The sequence below is a fragment of the Myxine glutinosa genome, chromosome 1, assembly GCF_964187855.1.
Source record: "Myxine glutinosa chromosome 1, kmMyxGlut1.1, whole genome shotgun sequence".
Classification (NCBI taxonomy): Eukaryota; Metazoa; Chordata; class Myxini; order Myxiniformes; family Myxinidae; genus Myxine; species Myxine glutinosa.
Window position 1 is genome coordinate 296154860 of NC_136261.1, and position 14702 is coordinate 296169561.

The 14702-nt window shown below is 47.7% G+C and overlaps 1 protein-coding gene across 5 annotated transcripts in view; it reads left to right on the forward strand.

Moving 5' to 3' along the window:
* The first annotated feature begins 9676 nt into the window (after positions 1–9676).
* Positions 9677–14702, forward strand: part of LOC137412870 (forkhead box protein P1) — a 350911-nt gene continuing 345885 nt past the window's right edge. For 4 of the 5 annotated variants that reach the window (XM_078767672.1, XM_078767688.1, XM_078767684.1 and 1 more), the window contains exon 1: positions 9677–9886. The gene's annotated coding sequence lies outside the window, so the exon portion shown is untranslated. The remainder of the gene's footprint in view (positions 9887–14702) is intronic. The other variant, XM_078767671.1, reaches the window with a different exon arrangement.

Genomic DNA, 14702 nt, shown 5'->3' on the forward strand with positions numbered 1-14702 from the left:
GGGAGATTAAGCCCCTTTGTCTCCTTGGGTCTTCGAACCGCGAGACTGAGTCGCCACTTCCGGGCAGACGTGGGAAAGGGTCTCGGGACAATTTTCGCACATACCTTAAGTACCCACGCCGCCGCGGAAGCGGGGATCGAATCTCGCATGAGCCACGCGTAATTGAGTACACCCGAGCAGATGGCGTACCACGTGACCGTGCTGTTACCTTGCTATTGAACGTGATCAGAGCGATCTATTTCGTACCATGCTAAGTCAATGATGGAAGGGACGAAACGGTCGAATCAGAGGAAGAACAGATTTAATTATTATTTACACAATGTGTACAATGGTAGAAGAAGAAGAGACACAGGGCAGTCTTAAGCAGTCTTAACTTATTTCTCCAGACAATGGGCCAACTCACACACACAGGGAAATGAAGGAAGAATGTTCATGCGCCGAACGCGCCGGCTTTGGTCCTCCAGGAATGGCTCACCTGGCGTGGCCCTCTGGCGGTCACCGCACGTATCCCGGCAAAGGCAGGCAGGCGGGAAAATCCTCACGGCGCGTATCTCGGCAAAGGCAGGCAGGCAGGAAAATATGCGCGTCTGTGGCCCAGCACGGCTGTCTTTTACAGCGCGATTAATACAACTGCCGTCAAACTGAGCGCTCCGAACTCAAAACTCGTAACTCAACGCTTTCACTCTTGTAACTCAATGGAGGACCCCGACTCATAACCCGTCTGCTTCATAACTCAACTCATTTGCCCCGTAACTCAACTGGCTTGCCCTGTGCGCATCTCATAACTGAGGTGGGGGCTCCGGGCTCAGGGTTATATTGCCCCCACCCGAGCCCGCATCGAATGTTCCAAACCCCGCCTTTTGCCGCAGTGTTAAGTCACTCCCCTCGAGCCCTGATTGGCGGCTCACGCTTACCGTCGGCTCCTCCTTCGCCTTCCTTCGGCCTAGATCGATTTGTTCAGGCTGGCCTCGTGGTATTTCGCGCCAAAAAAAAAGCATTGAGGCATCGTAAAGGACCTAATTCTCATTATTCTACTCAACACAAAACTAACACAGGAAAGGTTTACGCTTACATTTACTAAGAAATAACTGAGCTTAAACGAGGCTGCATGTTGTCATGTAACTAAACTAGGAGGGGAAATTAACCTTTATTATAAAAACGCAAAACCACAACAATATATATATATATATATATATATATATATATATATATATATATATATATATATATATATATATTGTTGCAGTTTTTAGAACCATCACTTTATCAAATTTAGTATTAAAATTCCTTATAAATAACCCCTGTGTACATTCCCCTTTAATTGGCTGTTAATTGAAATGAGTGCACCTTAGTTAGTCCATGAACACCACATAGGCCACCATAGGACCTTCTCAATAGTTATTTCATTAGTCTGTGTTTCAGTTAAGGCTATGTTCCCACTAGTCGATCTTACATTGCACCAAATCAAATAAGATAGATCCCCTTTTCAATAGCCCCGAAACTTCATTGCCAGCAGCGTTTGCCGACATTGCCAGCAGCATTCGCCTCCATTACGCACGTGGTCAGCTCGGAGAAGAAGGGCGTTGCCCACCCCTCGTCATCGTGGGCGGAGCCAGGAAGAGCCCGTGCCCACCAATCGGCACCGCGGAGAGCGACCCGGTAGGCGTGCCCTCTTAGCCCGTGGCTTGATCTCGGGGAGGGCCATAAAAGGGCGGATGAGGGACTGCTTACAAAGACGAGTGAGGGAGCACAGATGAGTGAGGGAGCGCAGATGAGTGAGGGAGCGCGGATGAGTGAGGGAGCACGCATTGAGAACGCATGAGGAAGAGAGTGCATGAGGCAGAGTTTTTGAGGGAGGTGCGCTGTTCAAGTTCTGTGGAGTGAGTTACGAGAGAGAGCTGCTGCTTCAAACAGCCCCCGCTGTGTGCAGCTTTGACGCGCTGCCGCAAGCAATGCCGTCGTGTGAACCAGAGTGCGGGGAGTCGGCGGCCGCTCACCTCCAGCCCTGCCGTTCTGCACGGACCTGAACCTCATCCTTCCAGCCCTGTGGTCCCACCTTCTCATCCCTCCATCCAATTCCTGCCTGCAATTTCCCTATTCGTGTGAGTCTGTTTGTGTTGTCCTGTCTGGGTATAAGTAAGACTGTCTAAGCTAAGGATTGCACTGTGTATCTGCTTTTTCTGTAAATAACTTCGTTCTTCTTCTTCTTTGGGTTTTGGTGTAAATAATAATAAATATCTGTTCTTTCTTACCCTTTGGTTTCTTCTTTCTCATCCGATCGCTTTAGAGATTTCCCCATTGAGTTCCTCTGGTGCGATTTCGGCCAACGCTTTATGAATCGGGTTAGTCTTTGCTAACGGCTCGGATTTCGGATTGATAAACCGCTCGGCAACCTCCATCTTGTCCGGGATTTGAGCAGAGTTACCCACCTGCCTTATGGAGGGATTGGCGGAGGTGTACGGGAATCCCTTGACCAATCACCTCAGCCAATCCCACTCCACAGGGGAGCGGGGTAGCTTCAGGATCGGAGGCAGCCAGTGCAAAATACAAGGGGGATTAACACCCCCGCCCCTTTTGGTCAGGGGAGCGCCGTCCCCGTTTCCGTAACAATTGGTGTCGGGGAGTGGGATTTGGACCCGAACCAAATTTTTAACATCTAAAAAAAATTGGTCAAAATTTGGAGCGGCCGAAATTGTTTCCAAATGAAAGTCGCGCCATGGATAATCAAGGCGATTGGGTGCCGGTAGGGGAGTAAGAAGAGGGTTTAGAGGAAACCCAGGATCCCGGGGAGGAATTGGGAGAAAGAGAGGAGGAAGGCAATACGAATGCAGTAGCTGAGATTTCAGGCGCACAAGATGGCGGCCTCGCGCACGAGGTTAGAGGTGCACGAAAGGGCGCCTCGCATGTGGCGGCGATAGCTGAGCCCGCAGCACCAATGGGCTGGGTCCATTTTCTGGCACAAATGAGGGCCTCCATGGAAGAGTCAATGTATAATTGGAAGAGGGACGCCATGTCAGACGAATCCGGGTGTGATCGGGAAAAATTGAGGGAGGAATCCAGGTGTGAAGTGGAAAAACGGATAGCAGAGGCAAGAAGGGATAATAAAAAAATGATGGAGGACATGAGGCGCAAGTTTGGCGAGCAGGTCCCAAGGGTACGCGACGAGGTAGCGCGACTTCAGGAGTGTGCAGAGAGCGAGGTGGAGCAAAGGGTTGCCAAGTTGACCAGGGCTATAAGGGACAAGACGCGAGATGTAGAAAAGCCTACGACCATCAAATTGGATTTAAAAAATGTCGGGAGCACCGGGGAAGGTTGAATTTGAAGACGAAAATTTATGGGTGCCGACGGTCGAGGTAGAGCAAAGCGCATGTAACTGGACCGGGGTAGAGATCGCGACCCGGGGTATGGGGCAGCCTGCGACCGCTGAAGTAGGGAAAATTTTATTAAAGCCAGCGGTCATTGAGGTGAATAAAGAAAATCAAGTAGTGGGAATTGAAATTGTCGAGACGACCGGGGACTTAGAAAAGCACTTGCGGCAGGGAGAAATGGAGACTGTACAAAGCCCATGTTCACATCACGATGCTGTGCTTAACCCAAGTGAAAGTTTGGAGGTGTTGTAGTGAAGAAGAAGAAGCGTCCAGGTGAGTCATGCTGTATATTGTGCGGGAAGATTTTGCAGGAGGATGTTTGGCGCAAAAAGAATTTTCGCGCGCTTGGGATCGAGAAAGCATCCGGGCGTTGGTGAAGGGTCCCCTGTGAGTGGTGTGAGTGGAAATGGCGCGCTTGTGAGGAAAAAGTGTACATCGGAGTGTATGGAGTGTGACACGGAGAGTGAGTTGGTGGTGGCACGGGTGCGAGAGGGCACATCGGAGCGCGAGTGTGAAACCGAGTGTGAGTGAGAATGCACGTCGGAGTGTATGGAGTGTGACACGGAGAGTGAGTTGGTGGTGGCGCAGGTGCGAGAGGGCACATCGGAGCGCGTGATGGTGAGTGTTACAGAGGATGTAACAGGAAAGTGTGCGCAAGAGGGTGCACGAGAGGAGTGGTGTTTAACAGGGTGTGCGAATGGTGGAATGGATGCGCAAGAAGGAGCGTGGGAAAGGTGTGTAACAGAGGAGTTCATGATAACAGAGTGTGCTGTCGAAAGTGAGGATGAGTGCACAAAAGAGTATGTGAGCGTTATGAGTAGACCTGAGTTTGTGCGAGGGGAGAATGCATGAGTGAGTGCTGTGACAAAGTGCGTGGGATTTATGAGAGGCGCTGAGCCGCCGGGTTTGGTGAATGTAAAAAGGAACGCGTGGTGTGAGCAAGTCCGGGGAGCATCGACGTTAAACGGGATAGCGGTTAGACCGACATTTAGCCGACGCGAGCCCCCGTTCCGTGCCGGGCTGTGGGTATTGCGGGAGCCGGCGGGGATCGGTGCTGCGTCGCTCCTCTTTGGAGCGTCGTGCCCGATCCGGGCCTGGCCCCGCCCCGCACGGTCGAGTCCGGGCCTTGCCGGGCAAGGCGACCGGTCCGGTGCGAGGGAAGGTTGGAAGGGTCGGGACGGCGCCCCCTTGTGGTTGCGGCGCTCAGGCCGGGCGAGATTGAGCCATCGGGCCGGAGACCGAAAGCCTCCGCGCCGAGATGGTGCATGGAATCTCGGCCCGAGCAAACCTCCTCCCCTGAACCGAATGCTGGACGGACTCAACCTGCAGGCGACCAAACCACCCGAATGCATTGAGAATGTAATGACGCACCGAGGCTCAAAGTTTAATGGACGAATAGGGGTATGGAATTGGTGATTGGCAAAATTGATGAGCAAAATTAGATTGGCAGATGATTGGCAAATTTGATGGGCAGAATTGGGATTTGATGGCAAAATTGATAGTGGGAGATGCCCGATGTGGAGGAATGGCAACTCTGCCATCCCTCGTATCCCAGGGCACATGAGCACTAGTTATGGGGTTTTGGCAGTGCAAGCTCGCCGAGGGAGGGCTTGGATAATTGTATAGGGATCTAGAAAAATGACCATAGGTAACTGTAGGGTTAAGTAGTGACATTGTACCTGTAGTAGGGGACCTAGGTAGATTAGTTGGATGATAATGATGAGGGAGCGCAATAATATAAGGAGCGACTGGGGAGCGCGAGTTTCAGAAGGGAGTAGTCAGCTTAGATGATGCAGTGTGGGTGCAGGAAGTTCTTTGTGGTGAGCGTGATGATTGAGTAGTGAGCAGAGTATTGTGAGTGTGGTGTGAATGGCATTGTTGTGAATGAAAAAGCCTGGGAGGAAGGAGGGTGCAGGTGGCACCAGGTGTGTGAGCACAGGTGTGCAAGTGAGTGAACAGGTGTATGGAGAATGGTTGAATGAATGGTCTGGAGTAAATAGACTATGGAATGGATGGTGTGGAGTGAGTATGGTGGAAACTGTGGAGTGGAGTGGTTGGTGCGAAGGCAGTGGATGGGGAGGATGGACCCCATCACGAATACCCAGGGAGGGTAGTTTAAGAGTTAGGTAGAGGGTATAGGTAAATTGTGGTTGGATATTGGCATCTGTGGTGCGTGTGGAAGAATGGTGTTTGGATGGGTGCATTAGTGATGTGGAAATGGCTGGGCGTGTGGCCTGTTAGAGGGATGGTTGGTTGAGCGCTCCGCCACTGTTAGGATGTCGGCCAGGTGAGGCCGCAGGTAGGCTCTGGGAGGTTGTTAGAGTTCAATGGGGCCCGAGGATCCAAAGGAAGGACCTGGGTAGCCCAGTGCCAGAGAGGGCACCGAGGGGGTAAGCACCAGGGAGGGCCTTCCCCAGGTAGGTTAGCGAGGAGCAGGTAAGCTCGGGTGGAAACTTCAGTGGCGGAGGCGCACAGGTAGGTAGACCTGTTAGGAGAGCCACACGACTCAGCCCCGAAATTGTGCAAAGGCACAGGGAGTTGAACCGGGGGAGTGAGACCCCAAATTGGTGAGTGCCACAGATGGTCAATGGGAGATTGGTTTGTAGAACCGCATAGAGTAAGACGGCCAATGGTTTGGCAGGGAAAGACCCCGGGTAGTGTAAAGTGTGTTAAGGTCATTAGGAAGTAGTTAGGATTGAGAAATCTCCTCGCACCATCTACACCCACTCACCTGAAGTGACGACGGTGCTCCACACCATGCCATGGTTGTTATTGTTTATTTTTGTACAAATGTTTTGGAAAGGTGAGACGCATCATGACGTGGGTGTGACATTGTGCTGTTGTTCCATCTCTTCCTCCTTAAGAGGGATTGATGATGAATTGGTGATGGCAAATTTAGACATTGGGATTGCAACGAATTTGGTATTAGGGGAGATATGGGGAAGATGTGACGATAGAGACGGATTGTAAATTGTTGTGTAAATACGGGGTAAGGGCAAGGGTAGATTAGGTGACAGGGGGAGGGTGGGGGGGGAAGGGGTGGCGTACGTTAGGGACGAGCTTTCTCACTTCACTCTCCGTGCGCACCTCGCTCTGCATTACCTTGATGGATGTGTACCCTTGTGACCTTACCCCTCGCTAATGCTGCCTGCTTTGTCTTCCTTCCCCCCCATGGACCGTGCTCTCTGGGCACTGAGGGAGAGCGTGCGGGAGCCTGCAATTGTGTGCCCGAATCCCCGCAACCAGCTGCCTGCATCCATGCACCACTTATGGACCGCACGTTTTGCGGCCATGTACCACCATATGGACCACGGTTCGGTGGCCGAGCACCATATATGGACCACACGTTTTGTGGCATGGCCCCTCTGCTGGGACCGGCCATGTTGGCCCAAGAAAGTTTGCTTGCGGACCACGGAGAGGTGGCCCGCTTTTTGCCCTATGGGTGGATCACCCATAGTTGGCCCCCTGTGGGCCATAAATAAAATGGACGCGTTTTGTGCCTTTTTATTATGTCCAAATAGGCCGCAAGCAAAGAAGATGAAGGAAGAACAACATCAAGAACGACATCGGCCAGCAGAGGGAGAAGAAGATCAAGACCACCAGTTGTGTTTTTTAAATTGTGTTGTGCAATGTCGCACTGGATGGTGCGTGACTGTGCATTTTGGTGCTTTGGTGTTTATTGGTGCTGGTGCGTCGATGCAGTGCATGCTGTCTCCTCCCTCCCACAGGATTTTCTTTTTGCCTCCTAAAAAGAAAAATGACAGGTCCTGGGTTGCGTTTTGTAAATAATCAGATAATGTCACTTGTAAATAATGCTCCCCACCATTCATGTATAGTTTGAGAATTAATTCCGCAATTCGGTTAGTTGTGGGTGTGAATCTGTTAGGTAGGGTGCAACGTAATAGGGGGACATATTTACTGGTGTTTTAAAACTGTCACACTCAAGGTCAGGTTAATTGTAGAGGGAACTACACCTGAGTGTCACATTAAGTTAAAGTTTTCGGGCCGGGACGTCCCGTGAGGAATGAGGGTGCTATGTTGCAGTTTTTAGAACCTTCACTTTATCAAATTTAGTATTAAAATTCCTTATAAATAACCCCTGTGTACATTCCCCTTTAATTGGCTGTTAATTGAAATGAGTGCACCTTAGTTAGTCCATGAACACCACGTAGGCCACCATAGGACCTTCTCAATAGTTATTTCATTAGTCTGTGTTTCAGTTAAGGTTATGTTCCCACTAGTCGATCTTACGTTGCACCAAATCAAATAAGATAGATCCCCTTTTCAATAGCCCCAAACTTCATTGCCAGCAGCATTCGCCTCCATTACGCACGTGGTCAGCTCGGAGAAGAAGGGCCTTTCCCCTCGTTATCGTGGGCGGAGCCAGGAAGAGCCCGTGCCCACCAATCGGCACCGCTGAGAGCGACCCGGTAGGTGTGCCCTCTTAGCCCGCGGCTTGATCTTGGGGAGGGCCATAAAAGGGTGGATGAGGGACTGCTTACAAAGACGAGTGAGGGAGCGCAGATGAGTGAGGGAGCGCAGATGAGTGAGGGAGCACGCATTGAGAACGCATGAGGAAGAGAGCGCATGAGGCAGAGTTTTTAAGGGAGGTGCGATGGACAAGTTCTGTGGAGTGAGGTACGAGAGAGAGAGAGACGCTGCTTCAAACAGCCCCCGCCGTGCGCAGCTTTGACGCGCTGCCGCAAGCAACGCCGTCGTGTGAACCAGTGTGGGGAGTCGGCGGCCGCTCACCTCAAGCCCTGCCGTTCTGCACGGACCTGAACCTCATCCTTCCAGCCCTGTGGTCCCACCTTCTCATCCCTCCATCCAATTCCTGCCTGCAATTTCCCTATTCGTGTGAGTCTGTTTGTGTTGTCCTGTCTGGGTATAAGTAAGACTGTCTAAGCTAAGGATTGCACTGTGTATCTGCTTTTTCTGTAAATAACTTCATTCTTCTTATTTGGGTTTTGGTGTAAATAATAATAAATATCTGTTCTTTCTTACCCTTTGGTTTCTTCTTTCTCATCCGATCGCTTTAGAGATTTCCCCATTGAGTTCCTGTGGTGCGATTTCGGCCAACGCTTTATGAATCGGGTTAGTCTTTGCTAATGGCTCGGATTTCGGATTGCTAAACCGCTCGGCAAACTCCATCTTGTCCGGGATTCGAGCGGAGTTACCCACCTGCCTTGTGGAGGGATTGGCGGAGTTGTACGGGAATGCCTTGACCAATCACCTTGGCCAATCCCACCCCACAGGGGAGCGGGGGTAGCGTCAGGATCGGAGACGGCCAGTGCAAAATACAAGGGGGATTAACCCCCCCCCCCCCCCCCCCTTTGGTCAGGGGAGCGCCGTCCCCGTTTCCGTAACAATATATATATATACAGTATATATATATATATATATATATATATATATATATATATATATATATATATATATATATATATATATATATATATATATTTGTTTGTGTGTATGTGCGTTTCCAATGAGATGTAATTAAGATAAAAATTCGGTTTGGATAGAAAATGTTTTTTTTTTGTTATTGGTTGTGCGAATCCTTGGAGGTAAAGGTGAAGACACCATAAAGCGCCCAAGAGGAACCACACGGGGACGTTTAATCCCTTTCTCCAGGTTTTTCTCCATATCCACTGCACTCGACTCGATGTGCTTTCTTTTCTGCACAGCAGGCCGGCCCACTGGCCTCCCCATCACCCCTGGCCCCGCGAACCCTCCGCACGTTCATTGGTTCTTACTTCTTGGGGAGAGGTAGAGGATTTGCTCGGTAAGTGGGGCGGGGAGGGGGTTTGAGTGTGTGTGTGGGGAGTTGGGGTCCAGATAACGAAAGAACTACAGAAAGGGGAGTGAACCATTTGTACTCCAGACATAAAGCATCGAGGAGGTTGAAATGATTGAAGGAGATCACCAACTACACCAAGCATGGGAAACACACCTTACAAGTGTGCTCGCGTTTCCACCGGAAACTAATAAACCATCTCCTGGATTGAGGTACGTGATGGTCGCGACCAAACAGGCTCGAGTGAAGCGGCAGGACGAGTGGGAGGAGCCCAGCGCGTGCACGGAGCAGGTGTAATGACGTCACTGGGCGACGAGTGACTCAAAAGAATGGAGTGAAAAATGACGTAGAACAAGGGGCAGCAGCACGTCGTGGGGTGTGACGCCGCCCTCGCTACAACAGCCTTGCGTTACCCCCTCCCCTCCGCGCGCGCAGACACATCCCCTCCTCCTCCTCCAGCAGCCGCGCTCGTCCCCACCCCCAATCCTCCCCTCCCCACGGCCACATTCCCTATCTCCGTACGCGTCCCCCGCCCCCTGCGTGTTGAGCGCGCGCCCGCCGTGCCTGCCCCGCGCGATGTCCAGAACGTGAGCGGCCGCGCGGCTCATGCGCCGCCAGGACGCGCAGCGAGAGGGACTCGGAGGGAGGGACAGGGGGCGAGGGAAGGGACAAGAGAAAGAAAGGAAGAGTGCGACTTTGGAATAATTTGACGCCGTGCGCTGTAAGTTCCAAACTTTGCGACTTTTCACCATTTTATTTTTTCCGCCTTATTGTCTTTTCCAATGCGATGATGTTCATTGTGCCGCGATCCGCCGTCGCTGCGCTACGGGTCTCGCCTCGCGGTGTATGTGTCCTTCCTCGACGGGTCTCCTTTCACATCTGGACCGCGATTCCCGTCCTTCCGATTCGATCGCGTGTCCGAGGTTTGCACCGTTCGCGGACACACGTATCGGGCTCGCCGAGGTGTGCAGGAGCTCCCGCCGAGGGTCCATGGGTCGTGGTCCTCCATGGTTGACCCCCGTCGCCATAGCGATGTGTGTGTGTGTGTGTGTGTGTGTGTGTGTGTGTGTGTGTGTGTGTGTGTGTGTGTGTGTGTGTGTGTGTGTGTGTGTGTGTGTGTGTGTGTGTGTGTGTGTGTGTGTGTGTGTGTGTGTGTGTGTGTGTGTGTGTGTGTGTGTGTGTGAACGTTCTGTACCCAAATTGCCAGACGTACAGAGTGAAGCGCTTGTTGGTTAAAAAGTGGTGGCTCCTTGGAACAAAATGGTGATACTAGATGGGTGGTCCCACATGTCCCCGTGGACGTGAGCTGCGATCGATCTCGTCTCCGGGGTGTCCATAACGATGTAAAAAAGAAATACCTGTTGCTCTTATCTTGACTCCACAATGTCTCCCAGCGGTCATCGTGTGCTTGGTAGGTCTCATGTTCGGTATACTTGAACAGAGTAGACCGTTGTGTGCAGGTAGCCTACCCTCGAAATACCAGGCGGGATTCCTGTTTTTAATGGCCAGGTGCGGGTTCTCCCGACGATCTCGAGCTGCGTTCATCTTATTCTTTCCTTCGGTCTATTGTCTGTGTTGTCGAACGAGGCAAGTGGATTATAATTATGACCATTGTTAGAGATGCAAGCTCACAATGATGAACGATGTTATTTGCTGTGATCGGACAGCTTGATGTCCATCTATAATGGAGGCTGTATACATATTACATATGCAAAATTGGGGAACACCCCCACCCAACGAGCCCGTATTCCCCCGACATTCTCCTTTCCCACCTCCTTACAACAACCTTCTCCGAGCCTCCTTTCCTCTTTCTTCTCCCACATACCCCTTCCCCTCGCCCCCCCCCCTCCCTATTTAAACTTTTCGTCATTATCATTCCCACTTCCCTTCCTTTCTCTTTTCAAATTTCCTTTTCTCAATGAACAGCCCCCCTTCCTCCTTCCCAACCCCTTCTCCCATTCCCCATTGCTTCCCCCCACCCACCCAACAGTAACCTCCCTCTGTGCGTACATTATATGTAGATGTTTTAAAACGCGTCCTCTCCCACCCCCCCCCCCCCCCCCCCATTCTTTCACACCGTTTTTCCTTTTCATCCCATTTTTTAAAATCCCATCCCATATTTCCATCTGTCTGTCTGTCTGTTTGTGAACAGGATATCTCAAACAGTTATGGATGGATTCAGACAAAATTTGGTGGACAGGTTGGGTGTGCGGCAAAGACGAATTGATTAGAATTTGGTGAAGATCTGGATTCTGATCTTGATCTGAGAATTTTTCAAGTGATTCTTCACCATTGAGTGATGGGGCCAAAAACAATATATAGCATGATATTTTAAAAAGTTTTGGACACATGTGGATGAAACTTGGTGGACATATTAGGTGTGTTACGAGAATGAAATTATTTGATTTGTGGGAAGATTCAAATCCAGATCCAGATACGAAATTTTATTTTTTATTTTTCAAGTGATTCTTCACCATTGAGTGATGGGGCCAAAAACAATATATAGCATGATATTTTAAAAAGTTTTGGACACATGTGGATGAAACTTGGTGGACATGTTGGGTGTGTTACGAGAATGAAATTATTTGATTTGGGGGAAGATTCAAATCCAGATCCAGATACGAAATTTTATTTTTTATTTTTCAAGTGATTCTTCACCATTGAGTGATGGGGCCAAAAACAATATATAGCATGATATTTTAAAAAGTTTTGGACACATGTGGATGAAACTTGGTGGACATGTTGGGTGTGTTACGAGAATGAAATTATTGGATTTGGGGGAAGATTCAAATCCAGATCCAGATACGAAATATTATTTTTTATTTTTCAAGTGATTCTTCACCATTGAGTGATGGGGCCAAAAACAATATATAGCATGATATTTTAAAATGTTTTGGACACATGTGGATGAAACTTGGTGGACATGTTGGGTGTGTTACGAGAATGAAATTATTGGATTTGGGGGAAGATTCAAATCCAGATCCAGATACGAAATTTTATTTTTTATTTTTCAAGTGATTCTTCACCATTGAGTGATGGGGCCAAAAACAATATATAGCATGATATTTTAAAAAGTTTTGGACACATGTGGATGAAACTTGGTGGACATATTGGGTGTGTTACGAGAATGAAATTATTGGATTTGGGGGAAGATTCAAATCCAGATCCAGATACGAAATTTTATTTTTTATTTTTCAAGTGATTCTTCACCATTGAGTGATGGGGCCAAAAACAATATATAGCATGATATTTTTAAAAGTTTTGGACACATGTGGATGAAACTTGGTGGACATGTTGGGTGTGTTACGAGAATGAAATTATTGGATTTGGGGGAAGATTCAAATCCAGATCCAGATACGAATTTTTTTTTTTTTTTTCAAGTGATTCTTCACTATTGAGTGATGGGGCCAAAAACAATATATAGCATGATATTTTAAAAAGTTTTGGACACATGTGGATGAAACTTGGTGGACATGTTGGGTGTGTTACGAGAATGAAATTATTGGATTTGGGGGAAGATTCAAATCCAGATCCAGATACGAAATTTTATTTTTTATTTTTCAAGTGATTCTTCACCATTGAGTGATGGGGCCAAAAACAATATATAGCATGATATTTTAAAAAGTTTTGGACACATGTGGATGAAACTTGGTGGACATGTTGGGTGTGTTACGAGAATGAAATTATTGGATTTGGGGGAAGATTCAAATCCAGATCCAGATACGAAATTTTATTTTTTATTTTTCAAGTGATTCTTCACCATTGAGTGATGGGGCCAAAAACAATATATAGCATGATATTTTAAAATGTTTTGGACACATGTGGATGAAACTTGGTGGACATGTTGGGTGTGTTACGAGAATGAAATTATTGGATTTGGGGGAAGATTCAAATCCAGATCCAGATACGAAATTTTATTTTTTATTTTTCAAGTGATTCTTCACCATTGAGTGATGGGGGCAAAAACAATATATAGCATGATATTTTAAAATGTTTTGGACACATGTGGATGAAACTTGGTGGACATGTTGGGTGTGTTACGAGAATGAAATTATTGGATTTGGGGGAAGATTCAAATCCAGATCCAGATACGAAATTTTATTTTTTATTTTTCAAGTGATTCTTCACCATTGAGTGATGGGGCCAAACACAATATATAGCATGATATTTCAAAAAGTTGTGGATGGATTCGGACACAACTTGGTGGATTAGTTGGTTAGATGACACGAACAAGCCGATTCGATTTTGGTTCAGGTCCGAATCCAGAACCGGCCTATGGGTAGATACAAAACGTAAACTGTTTAGCTTGGTGGAGGTATGCGCTCTACCGAGTATCCTTCTAGTTATTAATTTAATAACGCAAGTAAGGCTGAGGCTTACATTTTACATTTGGTGGTTCGTTGTGGATCGAATGAACCAATAGCGAAAGGTTCACCAGACAACTTTTGTAATTTGTTGCGGTTGGTCTATTTGTACTTTAGTTCGAGTTATGTAGCACTTGGTGTCTTCCTATCGAATTTTTAGTAATAACTAATATTCATAAGCTGCAGTGAAAGCATTCATGGAGGTCGAAGATTGATGCTTCCAACAGCATGTTGCTGAAAATCTCAGGCGTTCTCTATCCGAGGCATGTGTCGTGCAGAATCTCCACGTGGAAAGAAACAGGATTTGCGGAACAATTACACAAGTATCATTATTATTGGCTTGTCCTCTGTTTTCTTGAATGAAAACACATCTCAACAATTCCACAACAAAGTGCCCTCCATTGTACTCAATCATTGCACATCTCATGAATTTGATCATCTCCATCAATTCAGCAGGCAGAGAAGTTACCTTTCAGAGGAGGTGTGTGTTGTCAAAGGAAAGGAGTGATGAAGTCAGCACTTAATCTGTTATGTTGTGGACTGTAATTAATCATGCCATTACATTCCATGCATTTCAGTCTCGGAATAGCTTGGCTATCGTCATTACTGTGACTTAATAATGACACACCATCAACATATCATGGCTAATGTCGCGGTGCCTTGCAATTACAGCAAATTAACCTTTTTGTTTCCCCTGTTTTGCTCCTATGTTATTTCATTGTGTGGTAATTATCAAGAAGATTAATTAAACATTCTTCTTGTGACATCCTTCTTATATATATATATATATATATATAAATAATTGTATTATTAGTGTATCAATGGTTACTATAGATATACTTTATCATGTGAATACTCATGTGGCATAAAGCTGGAAAGAGGGAAATCTACAAATTCGGATTTATCAGAATTTTTAATGTAAGACTTTTTTATTTTTATTTTTTTGTTATATACAAGATCGAGGCTCGTGTAAGAGCTAACATTGATCACAAAAAGACAAACTGAAACATGAAACATATGATAAAGGGAGCGGGAGACAAGATGGAGTGCAGGGACATTGGGAGATCTGTGGGAGGGAGAGGGCTTTGGGGGAGGAGGCGTGGGGGTGGGGCGGGGGGGGGGGGGGAGAGGTAAAAAACACAAGGACACCAAGGACTTCCAGGAAAGAAGTCG